Here is a 26,057-nt window from a genome sequence, read left to right on the forward strand (position 1 = left end):
ACGGCATTTAAGAACAGACGTGTGTTTCTTCAGTGCGGGAGCTCTTCAAGGAAATTTTTGACTGCTGATGCAAACGTTAGTAAGCAATGCACTTGTTTGGTTAAGACTTTTAGCCTTGACCTCTGGCTTTAAACCCTTGTCCTTTATTAATCACGTGTTTCCTGAATCAAAGAGAATATTTTTGGAGGGGGAAAATTGTTCTGGGACTGAAGGAGTGTTATATACCAAACAGACATGCCCAGATGACAAATAACCCCTGCATGATAGCCAGGGTTCATCCAGCTGGTCGGCCCCATATTTTGTGATTGATGGTGTTGATGTTCTAAATAGGCCTAAGATGTGCCAAGTGTAAGAGCCATAACAAAGTCCTTCAGATTTATACTGTAGATAGAAGGAGGAAGCGAGAAGGCATGTTCCCAGCACATGGCAATTCTAAGAATGGTGTCATGATTACAAGTAACCTTGCAGAGTTTGTCTGGTTTCTTTCGAAGTTAAACAAAAACTATTTGCTGGTCAGGAATGAACAGGGTCACATAAGGTCTGTCTGAACCTTACTATTACTAAAATGTTTCTCTGTAACTGGATACCTTCTGAAGCTAGGATAACATTGGAATCTATTGCAGGGATCAATATACTGATTTTTCCTTTGCCTTTTGAGGCTTCTGAGAAAATAAGAATGGTCTTGGCTTTAAAAAAAAAAAAAAGGAAAGGAAGAAAAAAGAAAGAAAGAAGAAAGAAAGAAAGAAAGAAAAGAAAGAAAGAAAGAGCCATCATGACATGTATTGAAGCCATTAAATGTTTGAAGTAAAAAAATCTTAAAGATTATTTAACCTAACCCTAACTCTCTTTACGTTGAAGAAAATGGGATAATTTTTGTAATCAAGGAGAGTCACAAGAACTCTGTTGTTTATTTTTAAGGCATTTATAAATAATTCTTTACTGTCAGATAATATATGAAAAAGCCAAAATTTGCATTTGAGCTTGTCAAGAAGAATGATAATGGTAATACTTACTGTTTAAAAATGAATATTAAATATAACTTATATGCTAGAAAGCTGTTTGACTGTTGTTTTATGAGATTTTCATTAGTGAGAATTCATATCCTTAAGCTTATATAGCAATTATTTGTGTAAACTTTCACAAGTCTGAGGAAGTAGATCCTGGTAAACTACCCCTATTCCTAATCTCCTCTATAAAATCGCTTTTACTAAATTGATTCCATTGGGTGTGTTAAGGAGCAATCCTGGGAAACTTGTTCCCGGGATTGATGTAAGCATGTTGTTCAGGACAATTTCTATTCAGGCTCTTTAAGAAACTTCTTTCTAGTCCTAGTATGTGAAATAGTTGTGCTTTTCTGAGACAACATATTTGCATTTATCATAGAGACCCTGAGGTGCACATAGCTGAGAGCATTTCCTTCCTCGCACTGGTCATTCAAAAGCATGGAACCTAACTTGAAACCCACCTTCCACAATAAAATAGGGCTTAACTGTGAGTGTTTTGGTTCCTAGTTCATTTTGTTAGCTGTTTCTATCTTTTCATTGTGGCCTTCTCACTGAATTGTGTTGTCTTGCTCTATCTATCTTTGTGATTTTCTTTAAGTTTTCTGGGAACAAAAGAAGACTATTAATTAATGGTCTGATTCCTTGTGAAAACATGCTTTTCACCATCCCCTTTCACAAATTCTAGAGGATCTTATAAATGGGAAAACTAACAAAATGCAAGGTTTGTTGAAGGGACATGCATAGTACTATGGCTTAATGTGACAGAATATTTAAGATCAGAATTTTCAACTGATCAGGTTACATGAGGCTTATATGATCATTATTAGTGTTAGATTTCTGTTTCCCTATTGAGGATGGGTCTTCCAGTCAGGGAAGCCAGTTAGATTCTGTGTTACCTAATATTTATTATATTTAAAATATTATAAGTGGGTATGACTACATTTAGAAACCTAAAGTTAATAAAAAAAATATACACAAGTGTAGAAAAATCAAGTCATAATGTTATCATTACATCTTTATGACTCATATCAACAATGTTTGCCATACATTAGCAAAAATGTTAAAAAGACTGGATAAATTACACTCATTTATTATGAAATCAGAAATCAACTCTGTGCCTGGCTGGGCATGGCTCAGTGGTTGAGCATTGACCTAGGATCCAGGAGATCGCAGTTGGATTTCCAGTCAGGGCACATGCCCGGGTTGCGGGCTCGATCCCCAGTTGGGGGGCGTGCAGGAGGCAGCCGATCAATGACTCTCTCATCATTGATGTTTCTATCCCTCGATCCCTCTCTTTTCTTCTCTCTGAAATTAATAAAAATATATTTTTTTAAAAAAGAGAAAGAAATCAACTTGGTGATGTGACACAATTTTGGAAGGAACGGTTTTTAAAGTGCTGCTGAACTGCCCAGTTCTGAAAAATTATTCAGCAGATACATGTAAAATCACCTGATTTGCCAAGATCAGATTTTGATGTGTTTCAGCTACTATTGTTAATATAATTATTTAGAAAATCCTTAAACCTGCAAGTTGTGGGATGTTCTCTCATGGGAAGCAGCCATAGTTTTAAGGTTGGAACACTCCTCAAAGAAACAAAAATGAAATTTTCCTCTCTATTCTAGTTTTGAAAAATATAATGTTACAATACTCTCTTTGGTTTTGTTTTCATCTTTGGCACGTTGCTGCTTCTGTTATGATTATGGTTGTTTTCATTTTATTTAAAAGTACTTTATATTTACCCATTATCCTGGATTGAAGCTTTCCAAGGCTGGGAGATGTCTAGTTTCTTGTATCTAGTTAACAAATACATAAACTAAGGCCCACATTTAGATTCTTTTTCACCTATTGCATAGCAAGTGTGAAATATAGCTAAGAATAAAGTCTGTGATCACCTGACTCAAGACAATTGGCTATGACCATGGGCTCATGTCTTTATGAAAGATGTGGCTGTAATGTTCTATTAGATCGAGCAATGTGGGGATGTGACCAACAGAAGAATTCTGCTACAAGCTCTGGTCTGTCTGACTGGAGAAATTTCAAATCTCAGTGATTTTTGATACAGATAAAAATTCCAAGAGACCTATATGCTGTCTTTTGCTAAAAAATCCTCCCACTGGCAAGATTGTAAATTTAATCACAGTTTTTCGCAGTATAACCGGTAGCTCTACCCATAGAGTACTAAGATTTCCATCTCTACATGTAAGATTTTTGACTCTTATAATCAGAGTTTGTCCAGTTCAGATATTTATTTTCAGCAATAGATGACTTTGTGATGAAAACAGCAACAAAAAATGCCCATCGTCAGGAATAAGAACTGTGCATACACTGTGATATGTATGAGATATATATATACACATACCCATATCACTTTTATGAATAATTATTTTCAGATGCTTTACTTCAAATGAGACCTGACCATTCCAGTGCTCCTCTCCACCGAGGAAATGGTGAAACTCTCACGCGGATACTCTGGGATCCCACTTCTCTTCCTCTCTGGGTTCTGCTGATGGGCTCTTGTGACTGTTGGTGAGTTTGCTCAGTCACTGAAGCTGCAGTGGCTGTGCATTCCCTTGAAGCTGGGCTCTTAAGGATGTTTGCTTCTTCCCAACTTCCTCAGAAAATTCTGTCCTGGTTACGTAACAGGCTGGGAATGCCTGCTCACTATCTGCTGCCTTCGGTTAGCTCTGAGCTCTGCTGTAAGCGCTTCCCTCTGTTCTCCCTGTGCCAAATAGAAGGGGTTCTGTTTTGTACCTTTGGCATGAGGCGGGCGGGGGGTGGCTGGCTTCTAGAACAAAACTTAAATTCCACAGACGATCCCACCCCACCATCATTTTAAATAAACACTACACCATAATAATCCACTTTAACGATACTAAATATGCGTGGGCCAGCTAATAGAGAGCTCATCAGTATTGCGGATTAGATTTTATTTTGCTGAAGGGTGAATCATTCATTCAAGTTACTTGTCAGTGTTGATGCAGTGGTTTCTGCTGTACTAAACATCTACCCATTTATACTTTCACCACAGTACCTACAAAGTGGTCAGCCCTTAGCTCTTAACCACCGCCCTGTTATCGTCCTCCGGTCCTGGCCTTTTACCTGTGTGCACTTCCAGTTGTAGTGAATGTACATTGTCTCCCTGAGCAATTGCCTCAGAGACTCTCTACTATCATCCCAAAGGGCCTAAACTCCTTTTCTGTCTGTCAAAAATGGTTAATACATGAGTATTAACGTCCAGTTTTTTATATAGTAATTGAAAGGTTGCCTGCTGTGCCCAAGACTCTGTTCTGCCAGCCTGGGACCAGACTGGACACAGCATTTGCCAACCACCTGCTGAGAGCAACAGCGCACTGAGATGGAAGGTGAACCCCGTCACCCAACAGGCATTTTTGCCGGGGTCTGATTTCTGTGATTCAGGCGTGTACCTTTTAAAGGCTCTTCATCCCACTGCAAATCTTCCCTTCACTCATCCACTTGTTTGGATTCGGAAGATAGCACTTGGCACAAAGAGACACATTCCCTAATAACGTTTCATTCTTTTCTGTCAGCCACCCTCTCTTAAGTTCCCTGCATGGGGTGAGCTTACTCGAAATCCCCTGACTAGATACCCTGAGCCCATCTCCTCGAGCCTTTGCTTCCCTTTTCACTATTATCACTCCAGAGAGATTTTCTTTGTAATCTTGGTCAGCTCTACAGCTTCACCCTTTGTAATAGTCTGTGTTTAATATCCTTCCCTTTCTATAGTATCCTGTATGGTTTTCAAAACCATTTGATTTTTAGCTTTTCTTTTGTGATTTTCTTACGGTTCTATTTTGCACTTGTTTAGATACTTCCAATCTGATTGACATGTCTGTCAAGATCAATTTTTTGACCCACTTTCTGCTCAGCTCCTGGGATTCATTCTGGCAGTACACCGACTTCCCTGCCACCTAGACGGCCGTGGAGATTAGTGTTGCTTTCTCAGCGTGGTTTTCACAGCCCTTGTGGGGCTTGGGAACTCTTGCAAAGAACTAAGAGTTTTGTACCTGTAACTTTTAACTGCCTTAGTGATTTGACAAGGTTTCTCTTCTCTATGGTGAATAAACGTCTCTTGTTCTTTACAGGAACACTCAACCTCACAATGGTTTCCATGCTGTTTAGTTTCCTTGTTTCTTAATCTTCTTTCTGATTCCTGTTAACTGTCCTACTCTCCATACCTCTTTCTAAGATTGTAAATCATCCCAACTGTGATGAGTTTGTATTTGTCCTTCCTTCAAACTATAGTTTTTGTCAACATGATGCCCATTCATTCAAATAGGTAATTTAGGCTTCGGCTATAAACTGAAATATTCTTCATCTGGTATGTGTTGAAAACATTCAACCCTAAATGTATATCTTCCAATTCAGTTGGAGAACTGCAGGGTTGTGGGGTTTTTTTCTGTCTTTGAGTCTCTAGAGGATCATTGTTTTCAAATACCTTACATTTCGTGACTTTCCTAAAGCTTAAGCTTGTTACTAACTAATGAGGTGAACTGAAATTTCTCTTATTTAACATCCTCGTGTGTGTTTATAGACTGTTGTTATGTCTCACTGCAGTTTTTAATCCACTTAAGTGAATATGCCCAGTGCTTTGTACCTTTTTTCCCAGAGGGTGACTTGTCCCAAACCTTTATTAATTTCTTGTTTTCTTCTGAACTCTCTCCAATTTACTGGTATTGTAAATACCTTGTTTGTGCATCCTGCCACATTTTCTGCAGTTCCAAAGAAAAGTGTAGGAGGAATTTAGTATCCACTCTGCCTTTATTACTCGGTCTGCTAGCTGTTGTCGGAGCTAGCTGGACCCCTTGCATCTCACAAGAGCTTAGTGGTGGGACTGACACCTCAAGGGCTCCCTCTGGCACACCTGATTCCCTTGAACAATGATCCGTCATCTGTATAGCCTAATATAAAACTGGATTTTTTCATGAAACCAAGAAAATAATTTTTCTAGCAAGAGAACACTGCTTAAAAAAAAAGTTACAAAAATTCTTCCCAAAACAATAGCAGTTATAATAATATCAAATTCAGTTTCCCAGTACGCATTAGGAAGCAAACACTGATCTTTCATGTTTACCCAGAAAGGGACAGACTTCATGTAAATTTGGACTTTGCATGTTCGTCTCTTCTCTTACCTTATTCCTCAAGATTGAGGATTTATTTCCTGTAACATTTTATTGATTATTTATAATGACATTGGATTTTAAATTCCCAATGATGCTGTGGATAATGATGTTCCAAAGATCGTATACCAGCCCTCCCATATAGATTAATGGAGGAATTGGCATGGATCTCTAAGTATGAATTAGGATCATTTTAGATAGAGAAAGAACCATAATAACAGACAAACAAACTGGTTAATATAACAGATACTTTGCCACTTTTTAATTATGGAAATAGAGAACAGATTAGTGGTTGCCAGGGTTAAGTAGGAGGTAGGACTGGAAGGGAAATGGAAGTGTCTACAAAAGCGCAACATGAGAGAGCCTGGTGTGATGGGATCAGTTTTTGTCTTGACTGTGTCAGTGTACTTTTCTGATTGTATATTAGACAATAGTTTTGCAAGCTACCATTGGGAGAAACTAAGTCAAGGGTATATGGGATTCCTCCATATTGCTTCTTAAAACTGTATGTAAACCTAGAGCTATCTCAGAATTTAAAATTTAATTTTTAAAAACTTGTTCTGTGAAAGTTGAGAGAATGAACAGGCAAGCTGGAGGATGGGAGAAAATATTTGCAAAAACATACCTGACAAAGACTTGTATCCAGAATATGTAAAAAATTTTCAAACCTCAGCAGTAGTAAAAGGAGTAACTCATGATTTTTAAATGGGCCAAAGACTTGAATAGACACTTCACCAAAGGTGATATACAAATAACATATAAACTAGCACATGAAAAGATGTTCAACATAATTAGCCATTCTAATAGGTGCATAAGGAAATGCAAATTAATAGATGCAAATGTAAACCATGATGCACCTATAAGAATGGCTAAAGTAAAAAATACTGACAACAGCAAATGCTGAAAAGGTCCAAAAGCAGCTGGAACTTTCATGTATTGCTAGTGGGAATACAACATGGTGCAGCCCCTCTGAAAAACAGCATGGCAGTTTCTCATGAAGTCAAACATGCAATTACCCTAAGACCCAGCATTTGTACTATTGAGCACTTGTCCCAGAGAAATAAAGTGCATTTTCACTGGAAAACCTATACACTTATTTTATAGCAGAAGTATTCAAAATCGACCTGAACTGGAAACAACCCATTGTCCTTTACCAGATGATTATGTAAACAGTGGTACAACCATATAATGAATACTACTCATTAATAAAAAGGAACAAACTATTGACACAAGCAACAACTCAGATGACTCTCAAAGACATTGTACCAAGTGAAAGAAGCCAGTCTCAAAATGTTACACTGTATGATACCATTTACATGACATTCTTGAAAACACCAGACTATAGTGACAGAGAGCAAAGTGTTTGACAAGGGTCAGACTGAGAACGTTTGGGGAGTTTGGAGAACAGTTCTATATTCTGATTGTGGTGGTGGCTACATAAATCTATTCAAGTGTTAATATTCTTAGACCCATACACCAAAAAGACTCAACTTTATTCTATAATAATTTGTTAAAAATTTTTTTAAATGCAAAAAAAAAAAAAAATGTATGCATCCCCAGAATATGACCAATCTTCATCAGGCCCTTCTGCCACCCTGGTTCAGGCTACACCATCCATCTCATCTGCATTATCACAGTAGCCTTCTAACTGGTCTCCCAGCTTCTTCTCTTTCCACTACATATTCTGTTCACAACAAAAAGTTGTCCTTTTCAAACATAAGTCAAGTAAGATCAATCTTGTGCTCAAAAGTCTTCACTGGCTCCCTATTTCTCTCAGCATAAAAACTGAAGTCTTTACCATGGCCTAGACAGTTGTCAGGTCCCCCAGGAACCTCTCTGTCCCCTTCTTCTGTGAATTCTCCTCTCTCACTGTGCTCCAGCTCCTTTCTTACAGCTCCTTGAATGTGCCAGGCTTTGGCACTGGCTGTTCCCTCTACATGGAAAATCCTTTCTCCAAATAACCAAATGGTTTCCTTCAACACCTCATCCAACTCCTTGCTGAAATGTCATCTCCTGGGTGGGACCTACTCTGACCACTGTATTTAAAACATGTCTCCCTGAATTCCCCTCTTCCACTTACAGCTTAATATTTCTTGACAGCACTTATCATCTTCTAATATACTGTATTATTTATTATGTACTCCATTCATTTTCTGTCACCCCCCCAACACACACACACGGATGTAAGCTCTATGAGAACAGAGCTTTGTCTATTTTGCTCACTAATGCATCTTCAATGACTGACACAAAGAAAATTCTCCAAAAATATTTGTGGAATGAAGAAAGTGAAGGAGGGAGAGACTGATAGAGGAGAGAAAAGGTTAATTTGTCATTAGCCAGGTGAGGAAGAAAGGACGGGGAGAGCGTCACTGGAAGGGCTGGTGACTCTGCAAAGGCCAGTGAACTAGAGCAGTGCCAGTGCTCAGAAGGCAAGAGCACGAAAGGAGAGTGCTGAGGCCAGAGTGGGAAGCAGGAATCAGCCTTAACGCCACGCTAAAGCATTTGGTCTTTATCCGTAGGTTAAAGGTGCCTCAGTGACTGAGAAACATGACAGTGTGTGTGTTTCATAAAGAGCATTCAGACCAGTATGGAGAGTGAATTGCGGGAAGGCAGTGAGCCGATTCAGAGACTAATTGTAATCTAGAAACTAGTTACCTAAGCAGAAGTGACGATGGCAAACGTGGCAACACAGGAGGACACATTTCAGAAACACTTAGCAGAGTGAGCAGGACTTCTATTACCTGCGAGAAGGGTAAGAAATTACATATGCCCTTCACATCCTGCCCACACTCCAGATTCTTCCTTTTACCCCTGAGAAGGACAGCACAGGTGAATGGCTTATTGGAAGGAGATGAGTCCAACAGCAAATTACTTGCGAGATTGTGAACACAGCACTTTTTCATATCTCAGTACCTTCATCCATTGGGATTGTTATGTCCAGAATATCCTTCCTACTCATTTTGCTAACTCCCACATCTTTAAGTTTCAGGTCATAGGCCCTGACTCAGCTTATAGATATTATGAAAAATAATTCGAATAACTTTGTAACTTATCAGAAAAGGCAAAACATAGGAGCTGATAATGCAGTTATTGGACAGTTTATGGAGATGGGGCTTGATCCCACTTTAGAAATCAGCCATTTTCCATAGCAGCAAGAGATTGCTGTCCCAGAAATATGTTATTGTAATGTAAGTGGCCCACAAGGCTCATACTGTTATAATGAGTTTACACAGAATTCACTGGAGTTATAAAAATAAAAATATTAACTTTGCACTGTCAATGCCAAATGTAAATACAATGATTCTATGTGTCCCCTTGATATTTAACCTTGAGCTAAATTTTCAACCCAATCTGGCCTCTGTCTTCTTGTCAAAAGGACAAAATTATCTCTGAATATTATCCCAGCTTCAAAAATCTGTGATTTTCCTTTTCTTTTTATGTGAAACAGTCAGAGCAGGCATTATGCATATTTTACAAATAGAAAATCAAGGCTCAGAGAGAAAGAGACTTTCCTTTGGACAGACCTGAACAAGAGGCCACCTCTCCCTACCCTGATACCTGCTTCCATGGGATGCCCACTATTCAACTATTGAAACATTAAAAATGATCATGGTTTTAAAACTGTAAGAATAACTTGATTTTAATGAGTCTTTTGAATTTTGCCAGCACAAAAATAGCAGGATTTCCTTTGCTCTTTTGCAACTAAAATAAATTTAAGTCAAGTTTGAACCTGGAAGCCTATTTATTTATTTATTTATTTGGTTTTGGCCATTGCAAAATAGTGAAAATTGTGTTTTGTAATAGAAACAGTGACTCAGAATTAACTACTGTAAGAGTTTGGACTATTTTTTGAGAAATAAAAGGCAAATCATTTGTTTTTATAGATATTTATGTGAAGGAGATCTTTAAAAACATTGTTGGAGAATGCTATATATGAAATGTTGTAGATTATTATTGGGTTATAAAGTACCATCATTTTCTTTTAAATACATGAGTTGTACATGTTATGTTTTTAAAACTTAAATCTGATTAAAAGTTTTGTAATAAAAATCAGTATAGTGACAGAAATGAAATTGTTGACCCAGGAAGCTCAGAGAACACTATATAGACAAATACCCAAAACTTTACAGTTAAGGATATCATATTCTAACTGCATAAAATCAGAGACAAGAAGAAAATCTGGAAGGAAGCCAAAGAATGAAAAACATACCTTATGTTATCTATAGAGGAACAAGGATAAGAATTACATCAGACTTCCCTTCAGAAACCATACAAGCTGAAAAGAACACAACCACCAACCTAGAATTCTGTACCCAGAGAAATTGTCCTTCAAGACTCAAAGAAAAATAAAGACTTTCATAGACAAACAAAAATTGGAGGAATTTGTCACCAGTAGGTCGGCCTGGCACACAACATTATAAAATGTTCTTCAGAGAGAAGAAAATAAGATCTACATAGAGAAAGGAAGAGTATTAGAGAGCAAATAAATGAAGGGATTTCTTGGTTCCCTCCTCTGATGTACTGGAGCTGTGCCCAGGTCCCAGATCCCCCTACCCATGCTGAATAATATGGGCATGGACATGATGGATTGTTGGCTTAAAAAGTAAGAGGAGATGACTTGCTTTCTTGACTCACAACTGCAACCTCTGCATTTAAAGATACAGAAATGGACATAGGAACCTCTCTGGCAAATGGAAGGGAGGAATTTATTGCAAAAAAACTAAAAAGCTGGGGAAAACGCTAAATAAGAAATTAAAATATGATACAAGCTATCTTCCTCTCAACTTCATAGATGTTAATGTACTTTATTGTGTCTTACGCAAATATGGAACATTTTCATTTAATATAATGTCAAATTGAGGAATCATTTTGAGACCAATCAGTTCTGAATTTAAAGAAAAGGAATTGTTTAAGGGTGGACTTTATGAGCTTTCTAAAAGCAAAAAAAAATTATAGTTTTTCAAACGGGAAATGAAATGGCCACTGAAGCATCTCGTAAGTTTAATTTCTAATCAGATAACTATTCATAAACATAAACAAAAAGGGATCACCCCCTATTTTACAAGAGTAAAGGGTTCTTGAAACCAAACAGCGAGAAAAGCACTGTGTTTTATCCTTAGTTGTGATAAATCCATTTCTTGCTATCACCCCATAAAGAGCCATTTTTACAAAATTCCAAACACCTAGGTTGGATGTAGGTTTTTGGTCCTTTTAGCTCAGGAAGCTGCGTTTTTGTGACCTGAAGGACTCTGACCACAGCTTTTTTTTCCTTTGACTTATCTCCTTTGTTTATTTTTTCCCCTCCTCTCTGTTTTTTTTTTTTTCTCCTTTTTCTTATTATTTCTTTTTATTTAAACTATATTGACATATGATTGACATGCAAAAAGCTGTATAAATTTAAAGTATACGACTTGCTGAGTTTGGATATAAGTATACACTCTTTGGAGAAAATAAAGCTATAAACAGAGCTTAATTAATTATGTCTACATAAATATGGTTCACTGCAGAACTAATAATGTGATAGAATCAAGATACCTTTTCTACAGAGTCCAATGTCATGACTACTGTGCTCCTACATTTCACCTGGAATGGATTTCCCCAGTTTTGCTCTTTCAGTTGCCTTTTCTATGCTCCCAAGGTCTCAATCATACCTTCTGTTCTGTTGGTTCTTCCTATTTCTTGGAGCTCTCCCTCTCAGAGTCACCAATCCTCATATTCCAAACTGGACCAGTTGCTTTTAGTCTGCTGCACAGCTATCATTCTAGAATAGGATGTCTCTGCTCTTACAGATTGGATTAATTGTTCCTAAAAGCTTAATCAGTTATTGCTGCAAAAATGCTCTATAACCATAACACTGCATAACAAGCAACCCCCAAATCTCAGTAGCAACAACAAACATTTACTGTTCTCACTCTGCTTCAGACTATGGGCTGAGTTTAAGACTGTTCAATGTGTCTTTCTTGCACTTCCAGCAGCTCTGGGCATACTGTTCTCATGAAGATGGCAGAAGAGAGTGAGAGACCAAGAGAAGCCAAATAAGCACATTTGAAGCCTCTGCTCACGTTGTATCCACTAATATTCTGTTAGCCAAAGCAAATCATCTGGCCAATGCCAACATGAAAGGAGTAGGGAAATGTAGCCCACCTACTCTAGTGGGAGGCAGTACAGAGTCACTTGGCAAAAGTATGCCCGTATACAGGGATGACAGGGAAGAGGGCCGTAATAAGAGGCAGGAGTCCAACCTACCATAAGAACCTGTGCTTGATTTATTACTCCTTTGTTCTGGTGAGAACATTCTCTGGTTACTTCCTAAGAAAGGGTGCATGGTAGGCAAACTTTGTGAGTGAGACACGTCTGAAAACGTCTCCATTCTGTGCTCATACCTGATGCATAAAGACCCTTGAGGGCGTTGCTCCATCTTCCATTAACCAGTGTTACTAATTAGAAGCTTCTTTCCGGGCTGTTCCTTGTTCTTTTGTAGGTGCCCCTTTCTGTCTCTTTCCATGTTCTCATATCCCTAATATTCTAAAATGCCTTGATGACACAGATATAGGTCATTTTCCCTTTAGTCTGACAAGCTGTAGGCCCTCTCCAACTTACAGACTTTTCATAAATCTTTCCTTTTGTCGCACAATTCATTCCTGGCCTCCTTTGTATCTACAGTTTCTAAGTATAGAGACTGGAGACTGACATCCCTCCAGGTATAATATAGTATAGGCTGCCACTTTCTCCAATTTGCTTCATCATTTTTCTATATTCCAGAAATGTCTTGAATTCCCTTGTCCACTGATGGTCCCTACCCCACTCCCTTTGTGTTTAGGAGCTATAGAACTTAAAGCATTTTTTTGCTATGATTTTGATGGTGTCTCAGGAGGAAGAGGTAATAAAAAGTGTGCCTGGGTTATCCTGCTGATTCATTAGCCCCAATATTTTATTTTGCTGAACACATTTTACATTTAAATATAGACCACTTAAAATATTTTTAAATGGATGGCTATATCACAGAGTATAACACTTTTGAGACCATTTATATAATCTGGCTATGTTAGCACCCAGATTTGCAAAGGTATTTAGTTTAAATGTGATGATTTGCTTTATGGAAGAATTGGGCATGTTACCAAAGATAGTTCCTCTAAGGTAGCACTGTCCAACAGGATTTCTGGCAATAATGGAAATATTCTCTGTCTGCAGTGTCCCATACAGTGACCGCTAGCCTCATGTAGCTATTGAACACTTAAAATGTGGCTCATGCTACTCCGGGACTGAATTTTAAATTTTATTTCATTCTCATTGGTTTAAACTTAAATAGCAATGTGTGGCTAGAAGCCACTATACTGGACAATGCAGCATAGATCTAGAATTCAATTAAATTCCCAAAATTAAAAAGGTTTTCAGGCATATATCACTTATATAAATAAAATTATACTGGAAAGGGATAAATATCAGAAGTCTAACCAGGTGTAAGGGCAATATAAAGTTATGTCTATGGTTCATACCGAGGAATATACTCATTTGCTCAGTAAATATTTCAAAGGCATGTACCGTGTGTAATGCACTATGCCAGGTACTAGGGCTACAAAAATGCAGACACCCAAGGCACCTGCCCTCAAGGATCTTTCAGTCCGCTGAGGATCCAGACACATAAACCAACTGGTAAATTCAACCAGAAGATCGCCTTCAGTGCCTATTCTGGGGGGTGAGGAGAGTGTTCAGGTATCCAGGACACTCAGGTAAGCCCTTAGACGGGAAGTAGCATTTGAGTCCTGACTCACAGCTGAACAAGACTTCCCCCAAAGATGAGAGGGTAAGACACCTCAGACAGAGAAAGAACAGCAAGGATGCCAGAGGAGAGACAGGTTGCAGCAAGGGGAGCCATTTGCTATTGCTAGAACCTGGGGTGTAGCTGTAGAAATACCAGGAGATGAGACTGGTCAGTTACGCAGGGGCGGCAGGTTACTGCAACGTGAGAAGAGCCACCCCACTGCCAGTGAAGAAAGTATAATAGTGACAAAACGTAGACTTGTAGAGTGGGAGAATGGTGAGCTTACAATCCTCCCCATTCATTTGATCAATGATCATCTTTTAATGTTCTCATAAATCTTTTTTACCATGATGGCTGGCTTTAGAAACTCTTTTTAAGTAGATGGTGGAAAAGTAAATTTTAATCCAGCATCAACTGAAACAAGAACAAATCCCTAATTAGAAGACTCCCACTTAAACGTATTTAAAATAATGACATCATGCTTCAAACTTTTGCAGATCCAGAAAACAGAATTTAACTACAACGTGCAACTGCAAAATAACAGAAGTCATTCCAATTGCCCTTGTCCTTGCCAATAAATCATAAGTATGCTGTGCTCATTGATTACGGACAGGCACATCTCATCATCTTATCTGCTTTTCAAGTTTGCTATTTTGATTTATTTACATCAAAAGTATTGAGGCTGGAGAAATGTGAGCACTTGGAAAATTAGTTCCTCTAAATTTCTCCTGGGAATTTGAGATCATACCAGCCACAAACTAATCCTACTAAGAAATGTTAATTTTTTGAATAAATGTTCTAGGGAGAGACAGGGAATAAAGAGATGTGACCTGAACCAAGATTTTTATGTGCTTTAAATTTCTCTGAACCAAAACAAAGTACAAAGTACTTTGTACCACAACAAAGTACAAAGCACTACTCCCTGGTCCTTTCAACACACACACAGGAAGGGAGGGAGAGAGGAAGGGAGGGTGGGAAGGAGGGAGGGAGAGGGAGGGAGAGAGAAAGAAGGAGAGAGAGAGGGAAAGAGGAGAATCACTAAAATACTCTCACTTAGGGTCAGTGAAAATAAAGTCCTGGGTTAACATAGTGAGCTTTAAAAAATACTTACCGAAGTGTCATGACCTCATCTTATTGTTGAGTTCCTCTTTTTCATTCTAAATCCCTATTTTCTATGTATAACTTACTCTAAAATGTTTCTTTTGGCCTTTGAGTATGATATTTCTCTTGCCTCATCCCAACCCAAAGGTAAACTTATTTGCAATTTGAACTAAATCTCTTCAGTTATTTCAGTTACTTGAGTTTGAAGAAAATACCTGCTTTGTGATTTCAGAAATTGTTCAGATTTTTTGCCGTGTTCAAATAGCTTAAAAATGACTTTGTTTCAAACCTGTAGAATTGTCACAGGTGTACCGGAGATCCAGTTCAACAGGAGGGGGTTGAGAAATCTGGACCAAAGAACCAGAAATGCTGATGCCCCATGTAATCACCTGGAGGCAAGTGCACCCCCTTTCCCAGCCGCCAGCTTGCGCTTACATGTGACAATAGTCACAAGTTGAGTGCTAGTAACTCAAAGAAAGATCGCGACCTAACCAAAAACTCCATTTAAATCCCACATCTGGCTTTTGAAGGTTTGAAACAATGATAACACAGCCACAGTTCCAGAGCCCACAAAGGACAAATGCGTTGGCAAGGAGCATCCATGTGACTTTCTCTAGAACTTGGAGAATCTGATGAAAGTACACTAGTGGTACTTGAACCCTTTGGACTCCAGCTCAGGTTCTCTTCTGACTTTTATTTATGACTCCAGGTTGGGCCTCTCATCTTGCTTCATCATTCTCCCTACAGAATGAAAGATGACCTGATACGTTAGCGTGCTGAAAACAATTTACCCTGTCTATGATTTTCAAGGGCATTCATTGCAATAAATAACTTTATTTTACACCTACTGGAAGCTGGGCTCTATGCTAATATTGTGGATTCAGAGATGGATAAGACAAAGATGCTCCTTCAGGAAATCCCCTGAGACTGATGAAATATAATAGGATAGGGTAAATATAAACAGGTTATTTTTAATAAAAGCAGACAACAGTTTTTTTAGTCTATGACAAGTAAAGAAAGATAAGGAGAGACAGACAAGCAGACAGATAGGGAATAGACAAACACATAGATCTAGACATAAATTCATAAATTTTCCAAAAGGGAAAAATTTTAAATTCTACATCATCACCATCAACCCCTTCTCAATCCCAGTCCTCCCAAATAAACATACAATCTAAAGAAAATCAGTGTGCTGGCTAAACAAATGCTGTTTTAGAGCAAGTCCCCCAGGTGCTCACTCATTCTCCAAGCCCCTCCTAACTCAGGAATTCTGGAGATCTTGAGAAAAAGTCCCATCCTAATAGTTTCTCCTGATAATTCTAGTAAAAAATTATCTAGTTCTGCTGTCTGAAAATAAACTTTTTGTCCCCCCAAATTTTAATGTACCTAGACCTGCCACTCCTAGAGCAACTGTTTTCTCTAGATTCTAAATTATAAAAATTTTCACCTTCTTAAAATCATTGTGCTTCTTACATTCAATGGGACATTTACCTTAAGGTTTCCCTTTGCCCAAGAATGTTCTTAAATTGATAGTAGGTCTTGTGCTGATTCATTGAGTCAATGAATGCTATTGGAGCACCTACTATGTGCCAGGCTCTGTGCTAGGCACTTGGGCCATGTCTCACTGTCTTTGAAGATATGTATCCCTTGATGGTTTCAGAACTTCTCAAACACTAGGCAAATTCAAAGCAGCTGGAAAAGTTGCTGCTGAAATCTGGATTCAAAATCTCTTGATTTCTTGATTTGGATTTTTTTATATGCATATTAAAGTGACTTTTTAAAAACTTACACTAATGTCATTCTACCGAAGTGAGGTTCTGGAGCTGAGAGGCAGTGAACACATTACAGTGTGTGCTAGGGCAATGTGGAGTGGCTATCCGCACAGATGGTATTGATTTTCATTTCCTGTGAAGCTGAATCAACATGTTGTGGCTAATGTCTATGTAATTTAATGTATTGAATCAAATGTACCATTGCTCTTTACTGTGCTGTCCTTGTGCTCTAAAACCACAACAGGCGTATTTAACAATTCTTTGTTATTAATAATCAACCTAAGAAAATCTTTCCTCTTGTTGTTTTTTAAAACAAACATAGTTTTTCTTCGATTAACTCATTTGTGTTTTTTATCATAGTAGAAGAACAGCAGGTGTTAATAGAATTTTCTCTCTTAAATGAATGAGTTTTGCAGATAAAGTTCCATCCTGGTGCACACAAAGTGCCTGGATGAGAATCAGGATACCTGGTGAGAATCCACAAGCTCAGGCATCAGGACCAAATGAGATGCTCTCCTCCCCAGGGTCCACGGCAGGGCGGGCTAAGGGGACCTTCCCTCCTGCGCCCTTCTGCCCCCTCTGCCTTGTCCGTGTCCTTCCTCGGTGACCAGGGCTCTCATCTGGCTCTCTGACCGTCTGAAGCCCCTCACTGCAGCACCTCACATAATACTAGTCTCCTTTGCTTCAGTCTCCTCATTTATTAAAAGGAGACAAATATGCTCACCCCACTAGCCTCCTAAGATTTTGGGGGGAATCAGATTAGGTAACTTAGGTGAAAGCACTCATAAAATTGTAAAGAGCAGTAAAAATGTACATCGGGCTTTAAATAGTGTTATTGCTTTTATTATTATTACTTAGCATTTGGAACATCCTGCTCCAAAATTAGCTGCCTCCATGACCATCCAAACTGTCATTCCTTTCAATTTGATCGGTCAATGATTCGTTATCTTCCTGCAGAACCTTATATAATACTCGAATGAATGATAATTTTTAAAAGGGCAACAGGCCTGATAAAATGTGATTGGGGAAAGTGGTTTTTGTATATTAGTGTGCTGGTTGTTTTACCTTGATCAAACAGTGGTTAATAGCCACTAAGGTAATTTTGACTTTGTTCACTCATTTTCTTCCCCAGAGCTCCCCAGAGATATGTCCTTCCTGGGGATTCTGTGACTCAGAATTGGGAGAAGAGGGGGGACTGAAAGGATAGAGGCTCTTTGCTATGACTGTACAGGGAGTTTAAGGAGGGCTTGTGGAGGGGGAGTCAAGTAACTGAGCAGATGTGAGAGAAAGGGGGTTTAGAAGTGTTGCTCAAGGCTATGTGTCCTCTTCAAGGGGCTTATTAAATATACATAAAGAAGCTAAGTATTTTAGATATTTTTCAAATTTCCAAGCTTTGACTGCGATACGGCTATAAGAGTGGAGCTGATGGATCACAGCTTCATATCAATGTCTAATACTAAACTAATGCCAGATAATATAGTAATCACTTTTCATGCATTACCCTATTTAATAGTCCCTCTACTCCTGTAAGACATACTACTGAACCAACTTTTATACTTGAGGAAACCTAGCCTTTAAGAAGTGAAATAACCTGCCACAGTAACACAACCAGTAAGTTTCAAAGCCAGGACTTGAACTTCAGAGAATGACCTGTCAGTCACTGTACAATTTCATGCAAACAAGTCCCTGTTTGTAGACTGCATAGGAGAAAGGACTTTGATCAGCTGTGATGAGGGATCAGAAGGAGAGAAGTGGAGCCTCTAGTTTCCCTTCTTTAATCAAGTTGGTTCCTCAAGTTCAGAAAAGCAGAGTTGTCACAGCCCTCATTCCTGAAAGGTTAGCAACAACTTTGCTATTTATTGTTAAAGCAACTGAATAATGGTGCACCCAACGGTGCACACAAATAGCTTTTGAAATAACATTCAAAAAGAATGCAAGAGCCAACACCTACATTTCCCACAAGCAGAAAAGGAAGCTGCCTGCATGAAATTAGGTTACCTGACAATACTTCAAGCAGGGACATTCCCTGTTACAGATATCTTTGTAAATGGCTGATTAATTCATGGGTAACTCCAAACATATCAAATCTATAACCACATCTAAGATGTTTCTTCTTTAACAACAATGGAAATGAATTCTTTTATTAAAAATTTATAATCAAATTAACAAAGAATGATGCCATGTGTAAACTACAAACAAACTTGGCAGATAGTTTTCTGATTTATATATAGGGTGTCCCAAAATATGTATACACACTGTAACAGCTGATAGCTCAATTTTTAAAATAAAATGTATTTTAATAAACACTGCCTTTATAATTATTCAAAGTGTGTATATACACTGTTTGGGACACCCTGTGTATGTAGTATACTAGACTTAAGTCAATTCTATTGTCTTTGGATTCCTAACACTATGTAGTACACTGGCTTATCTACATAGGTAGCAATGAATTAAAGAATTAACGTGCACAGCTAACAGTTTACAATCCATGTATTTCTTCAGTAGAAGTGTGATTCTTCATTAACCACTAATAGCTAAATTCTTCCACAGAAGAATAGCTAAATTCTTCTAGCCCCCTGTGGAGGCTCAAGGTCTCAGTGGTGACACTGAGCTCCTTTTACATCACTCTTGAGTTCCTCAACTGGCCTTACATAGTAAGACATTATTTGCTAATAGCATATTAATAAACAGCTTCTTAAACATCTTCTGAATTCCTAGAGGCCCATTTTCTATTGTTCAAGGCTTTCTGGCTTTGCTGCTATTACCCTTTTATTTTCTATTGGGCTTTGCACTACGCTCTGATTCCCATGCACACCTTGCTCATTAATTTATGCTCACTAGCTTTGTGCGTTAAGAGTGGAGGTTCTCTATTTATAAAGAGCTGATGCAAATTTTTCCTATTGAATATCTGTGTGACCTAAGACAAACTATGGATGTGCCTTTAAGCATCAGTTTTCTCCTCTGTAAAATGGGAGTAATAATTGTATATATTCACCTTTTCATACTCTAACTCATCTTTGCTCACCTTCTGTGGATTATACCCCCATGATACTAAGTTTCCCTGCCTAAAAATTCACAGTACAGAGGCCTTGTTGTGGCCCTATAACTGTCATATTATGTTGTTGTTGTTGTTATTTTATTTATCTATTTAAGTATAGTTGGCATACAGTATTATATTAGTTTCAGGTGCACAACATAGTGATTCGACATTTATATACCTTACGATGTGATCACCACACTAAGTCTAGTAGCCATCTGTCACCAGCAAAGTTACCATAATATTATTGACTGTATTTCCCTTCACCTTTTCACCTATCCACACACACCCCTTTTGGCAACCATCAGTTTCATCTGTTTTTATGAGTCTCTTTTTGTTTTGGTTTGGTTTTCCTTTGTTTTGCCTTATTAAATTCCACATAAAAGTGAGATCATACAATGTTTGACTTTCTCTGTCTAACATATCACTTAACCTAATACCCTCTAGGCCCATCCATCTTGTTACAAATGACAAGATTTTACTCTTTTTTATTGTTGAGTAACATTATATATGTGTGTGTGCATGTATGTGTGTGCGTGTATATATATGTATGTGCATGTATATATATATATACACACACACACATATATATAATCTTCTGTATCAATTTATCTGTCAGTGGATACCTAGGTTGCTTCCATATATTGGCTATTGTAAGTAATGCTACAATAAACATAGGGATGCATTTATCCCTTCAAATTAGTGTTTTCATTTTCTTCAGATAAATACTGAGAAGTATAATTGCTGGGTTGTATAGTTGTTGTAATTTTAGTTTCTTAAGAATCTCTATACTGTTTTTTATAGCAGCTGCACCAATTTAAAATCCCACCAACAGTACACTAAGGGTTCCCTTTTCTCCACAACCTCACCAACTTGTCATTTGTTGACTTTTTTATAATAGCTATTGTGACAGGTGAGAAAATTTCAGTTGAATTAGAAATCCCTTTGTACTGCCACAAAGCAAGAACTTCAATATTACATTTGTCCATAAAAGAAAATGATAGTTACTAGATTCTTAAAATAATACTGTTGCAAAAAAAAAGTTTTAGCACCAAATTTATGAGTTTCTTGTTGATGATGATTATAAGAACTTTAAGAGATTAAAATTTTAAAGTGTTGACTAGGAATTGCATGTATTCATTCAAGCAAAATGAGAATCTTATTAAATAATTTGATATCTTTTTTACAAATTTTCTATTTAATCTCTTAATGTAATATTAATATACAATTTAATAACCCAGATATTCATCAACAGGAGAGAGGATATAAAAAGTAAGGTCAAACAATAGACTACTACACAACAATAAAAATAAGCAAAACAGCTATATACAACAACACAGATTAATCAGAAAACCATAATGTTGAGAAAAAAAAGGCAAGTCACAGAAGCATACATGTAGATATGATTCAGTTTATATAGAGCTCAAAGCTCATGAAATTAAGTGGCTTAAGAATACATACATATGTGTTATAACCATAAAGAAAAGCAAGGACATTAATACCACAATATTCAAGATGGTGGTTACCTCTGAAAGGCAAGAGGCGGTGGTATTGAGAAGAGACCCACAACACAGGGAAATTCAGAGGTATTATGTTCTATTTCTCAAGCAAGATGAAGGATACATTGCTGTTTGTGATACTATTTTTAATGTACATTATATATACTCTTCTATATATATTCCAGAATTTAAAAGTCAACCTAAGGAAGGGGGTCATGCATCTCCTTTTGTATCTTTTTTTTTTTTTTTTCATATCATCCATAGCTGATTCAGCATAGAGATTGTCTTGATGTTAGTTGTGAATTTCATCATAGGCATGAGAATAAAGTGTAAATATAAGTGGAAATAGAGTCATGAATGTTTAATGATACCATGATGCTGGGAGTTCGGCAATTCCCACTAAATCCAGTCACCATCTCCGAGATGTTGAGCAGTGGCTGCCAAGTAGAAAGGCAACAAGGAAATTAATGGAAGAAGGTGGGACTTCAGAGGGACTATCCAGAGGCCTCTTTCACCACTTCCTGTCTTTCACTACATGAGTCTAGAATGTCTGGGGTTTTGCCCTATCAGTTGCCCAAGTTGTCCATTGTTGGAAGAGGTGGGGCAGAACAGTCAAAGGCAGAGAAACACCATTCTGAAGGGAAACAAATGATCCACAGCACCTTTAAAAATAGCTCTGGTCCAAACTTACAACTATTAGATGAATAGCTACTGGAGGTCTAATGAACAGTATGGTGATATAGACAATAATATTGTATTATAATCATCAAACTTGCCAAGAGACTTGATCTTAATTAGTCTTACCACAAAAAAGAAATAATAATTATGTAATGTGAGGTTTCTGGTCAGGATGGCCAAAGTTTAAAGACAAAGAGAGAATCTTAAAAGCAGCAAGAGAAAAGCAGCTAATTACCAACAAGGAACTCCCATAAGATTTCAGCTGATTTCTCAACAGAAACTTTGCAGGCCAGAGGGGTTGGCCCAATATATTCAAAATGATGAAAGGCAAGGACCTACAACAAAATTACTCTCCCCAGAAAAGCTGTCATTTAGAAGGGAAGGTCGGATAAAGAGCTTCCCAGATGAGACAAAGCTAAAGGAGTTCATCACCACCAGAGCAGTATCATAAAAAATGTTAAGGGGTCTTCTTTAAGAAGAAAAAGAAAGATCAAAACTATGAATAATAAAATGGCAATAACTACGTGTCTATCAACAATTACTTTAAATGTAAATGAATTAAATGCCCTAATCAAAAGGCATACAGTGACTTAGTGGATAAGAAAACAAGACCCATACATATGTGTCTACAAGAGACTTCAGATTGAAAGACACACACAGACTGAAAGCAAAAGGATGGGAAAAGATATTTTGTGAAAATGGAAACAAAAAGAAAGCTGGGGTAGCATTACTTATACCAGACAAAAATAGACTTTAAAGCAAAGGCTATAACAAGAGACAAAGAAGGACCCAGCAATTCCACTTCTAGGTATGAAACTCAAAACACTAATTCAAAAAGACATATGCATCCATATGTTCATTGCAGCATTATTTACAATACCAAAGTTAGGGAATCAACCTAAGTGTTCATCAATAGACGAATGGATAAAGAAGATGTGGTACATGCATACAATGGAATATTATTTGACCATAGAAAAGAATGAAATTTTACCATTTGCAACAACATGGATGGACCTAAGGGGTATTATATTGAGTGAAATAAGTCAGACAGAGAAAGACAAATCGTATAGTTTCCACCTATATGTGGGAACTAAAGAACAAAATGAATGAACAAACAAAACAGAAACCCATAGATACAGAAAACATTTTGACAGTTGCCAGAGGAGAAGGACATTGTGGGGGCAGGGTGAAAAAGGGGAGGGATTAAGAGGCACAGATTGGTAGCTACAAAATAGTTATGGGGATGTAAAGTATAGCATAGATAATATAGTTGATAATATGGTAATAAGTGTGTGTGGTGTCAGGTATTAGATTTATCGAGGTGATCACTTTGTAAGTTATGTGAATGTTCAGGTGAGTTGTACACCTGAGACTAATATATCACGCATCAACTGTAATTGAAAAATTAAAAATTCTTAAGCAAAAACTGTATTATATTTATAACAACAATAATAACAAATATCTAGGTAGAAACTTCAAATTAATTATTATGTGATACGATAGAGGTGCCAACTGTTACTACAATGGCAATAATATTAAAATATATAAATGTATAAAATCAACGTGTTGTACACCTTAAACTTATATAATGTTCTATGTCAAATATATTTCAATTTTAAAAACTCTGGTCAAACTAGCACAGAGAGTCAAAGTCAAAGGCCCAAGAGAAGGCTTTTACCTATTGCTCCTTTTCTAGATCTCAGGGTGGGGAAGGCAAGTGTAGGAGAATTTAAAAAAAAACAATAATAAAGGTATATCTCAAAATCATTTCATGTTGTCTAACAAAACTGAAGATAAAAACATCAACCTCCCTGCCAACAATGCTATTACCACAAACTGACCCCCCAACCAATCTCTATAGCCCTATTATATATACAAGTTTGTTAATTTCATGCAACTGGTAGCAATTCGTGATAGTGACATGAAAAAAACACACAAACAACCAAACCTGGTAACAGGGTGGAAACATATGCTTTCAAACCTAATTTAAAATCAAACTCTCTCATAGCTTGGTTTCTATTCAGTTCAACTTAATTTCTTTCAGGACCTGGGCCAGCAATCACACTAATTTGCATGACCACCACTGTTTAAACAGGCCCCTTAGTTCTCAATGAATGACCTTCTATATACTATTGGACTTTTGATGCAGAAATCAAGTGCCCTCATTCTGGTAGGCCTGGGGCAGAGGTGCAGAGGATTGACTGTATATATGTAGCTGCCAAACTAAAAGAGAAAGGAATTAAAAGCAACCTTCCAAAAAGGAAAGCAAAACTAGTGAAATGAAGTATACAGTATTCCTTACAGAAGACAGGAGTATGTGCAATAACTTTTTGATTGAACTGTTCTATCTCGGCACCTATATTTTTGTCCCTGGGCAGGCATTTCCAGCCTGATACCATTGTCCTAAAGGTCAATAATCACTTATTTATGCTGACTGGGAGGGAGTCTTAACAAGAAAAGGGTAGCTGTGCTTGAGCAGCTTACAATCTAAGAGGGAAAACAGGAGACGACCCTAAGGCAGTATGAGAGCCTCCAGCCAGTCACAGCCTTGGCGACTTAAATACTACATATTTTAAAACCATTGCCATCCATGTGTTAAGCAATTTGATCCCCATGGATCAAGAGCTATAAAACCATTGTTTATTTAATACAGTTAAAGCTCACAGGGGAGGCAACTAGAATGCATATGCTTGCACAAGTCTGGATGTGTCTTTATGAGTCATAAATATAACTACAATAAAGAAATGCTACCCATCTCTCTGCTGTGTCAATGATCAATGAGGGGTGGGGGGGTAGGCAAGGAGTGTGCATCTTTTTCTCTCAGCCTAATTGCGATCCTCTCCTGGCAGTGTCACCTGGCAAAGAACAAGGCTATGGGGATACAAAGTACGCTCCTAGGTTCCAGGTCTGGCCTTACAACCTAGCCCTGTAACCTTCAGTACGTTACTTGACCTTTAAATGTCAGGCTTCACATCTGTAAAATGGAAATATTAATAACAAAGTTTAAATCCTATGAAACTGCTGATGTCAACCATTTTTTTTACTTGTACAAATGGCAGTGTCACATGGTTTTACCCAGTTATATCTGCCCCATAGGGCTCTTGTGGGGCTCTTATGAGATTATAGCATTATTTGAATTTTCTCTCATCAACAAGGTTTCCCTTATTCATTCTATAGGTTATATGGATGCAGGTGGGGAATTGGAATCCACATTTATGGAGAGCTTTATATATGAGTAAGTAGAGGATGACAAATATGTTGCCTTCTCCTGTCAAATTTTCTGGTTGGATTTCATTTAAGCACGATTAAGAGAGATTCTCCTTGTTGATATTCAAGACATCTACTGAAGAATTGCTTATCAACTACTAAGAAGAGCAGGCATTCAGACCTCATGCTGTCAGAGCAAAACAAATATTATGTTTCCTCCATAAAGCAGAATTCAGGTATTAAGTCAATAGTTTTCAAATTGCAGACTCTGAAGACCCAGGTCTCTCCAAGGAATCACTGGGGAGTCCATAAAACGCAAACATTGTGATTGTATAAGATATTTAAATTCAACCAGCCTGTTTTCTCCAACCCTAATTGGACTCTACAATAAGAACTGGAATCACATTCTAAGGGAAATAAGCCAGTCAGAGAAAGACAAATATCACATGATCTCATTTATATGTGGCATCTAATGAACAGAATAAACTGATGAACAAAATAGAACCTGAGGCCTGGAAACATGGAACAGACTGAGGGATCTCAGAGGGAAGTGGGGAGGGGCCAGGGAAGAGATTAACCAAAGAATTTATGTGCGTATATGCAGTGCCCACAGATACAGACAATAGGATGGTGAAGGCCTGGGGCGGGGCAGGAACCAGGTGAAGGGGGGCAATGGGGGGAAACGGGACACACCTGTAATACTCTCAACAATTAAGATTTGTTGAAAGAAAGAAAGAAAGAGAGAGAGAGAGAGAGAGAGAGAGAGAGAGAGGAGAGAGAAAGAAAGAAGAAAGAAGAAAGAAAGAAAGAAAGAAAGAAAGAAAGAAAGAAAGAAAGAAAGAAAGAAAGAAAGAAAGAA

At 37.7% G+C, this 26,057-nt stretch overlaps 1 long non-coding RNA gene across 1 annotated transcript; it reads left to right on the forward strand.

The window, feature by feature from the left end:
• Window positions 1–25,227, forward strand: LOC308561812. The gene is made up of 3 exons (XR_013999558.1): window positions 1–75; window positions 3,395–3,530; window positions 25,169–25,227. It is a non-coding gene; the product is annotated as an uncharacterized lncRNA (long non-coding RNA).
• Window positions 25,228–26,057: the final 830 nt, after the last annotated feature.

The sequence above is a fragment of the Miniopterus schreibersii genome, assembly GCF_964146895.1.
Source record: "Miniopterus schreibersii genome assembly, chromosome: 9".
Taxonomy (NCBI): domain Eukaryota; kingdom Metazoa; phylum Chordata; class Mammalia; order Chiroptera; family Miniopteridae; genus Miniopterus; species Miniopterus schreibersii.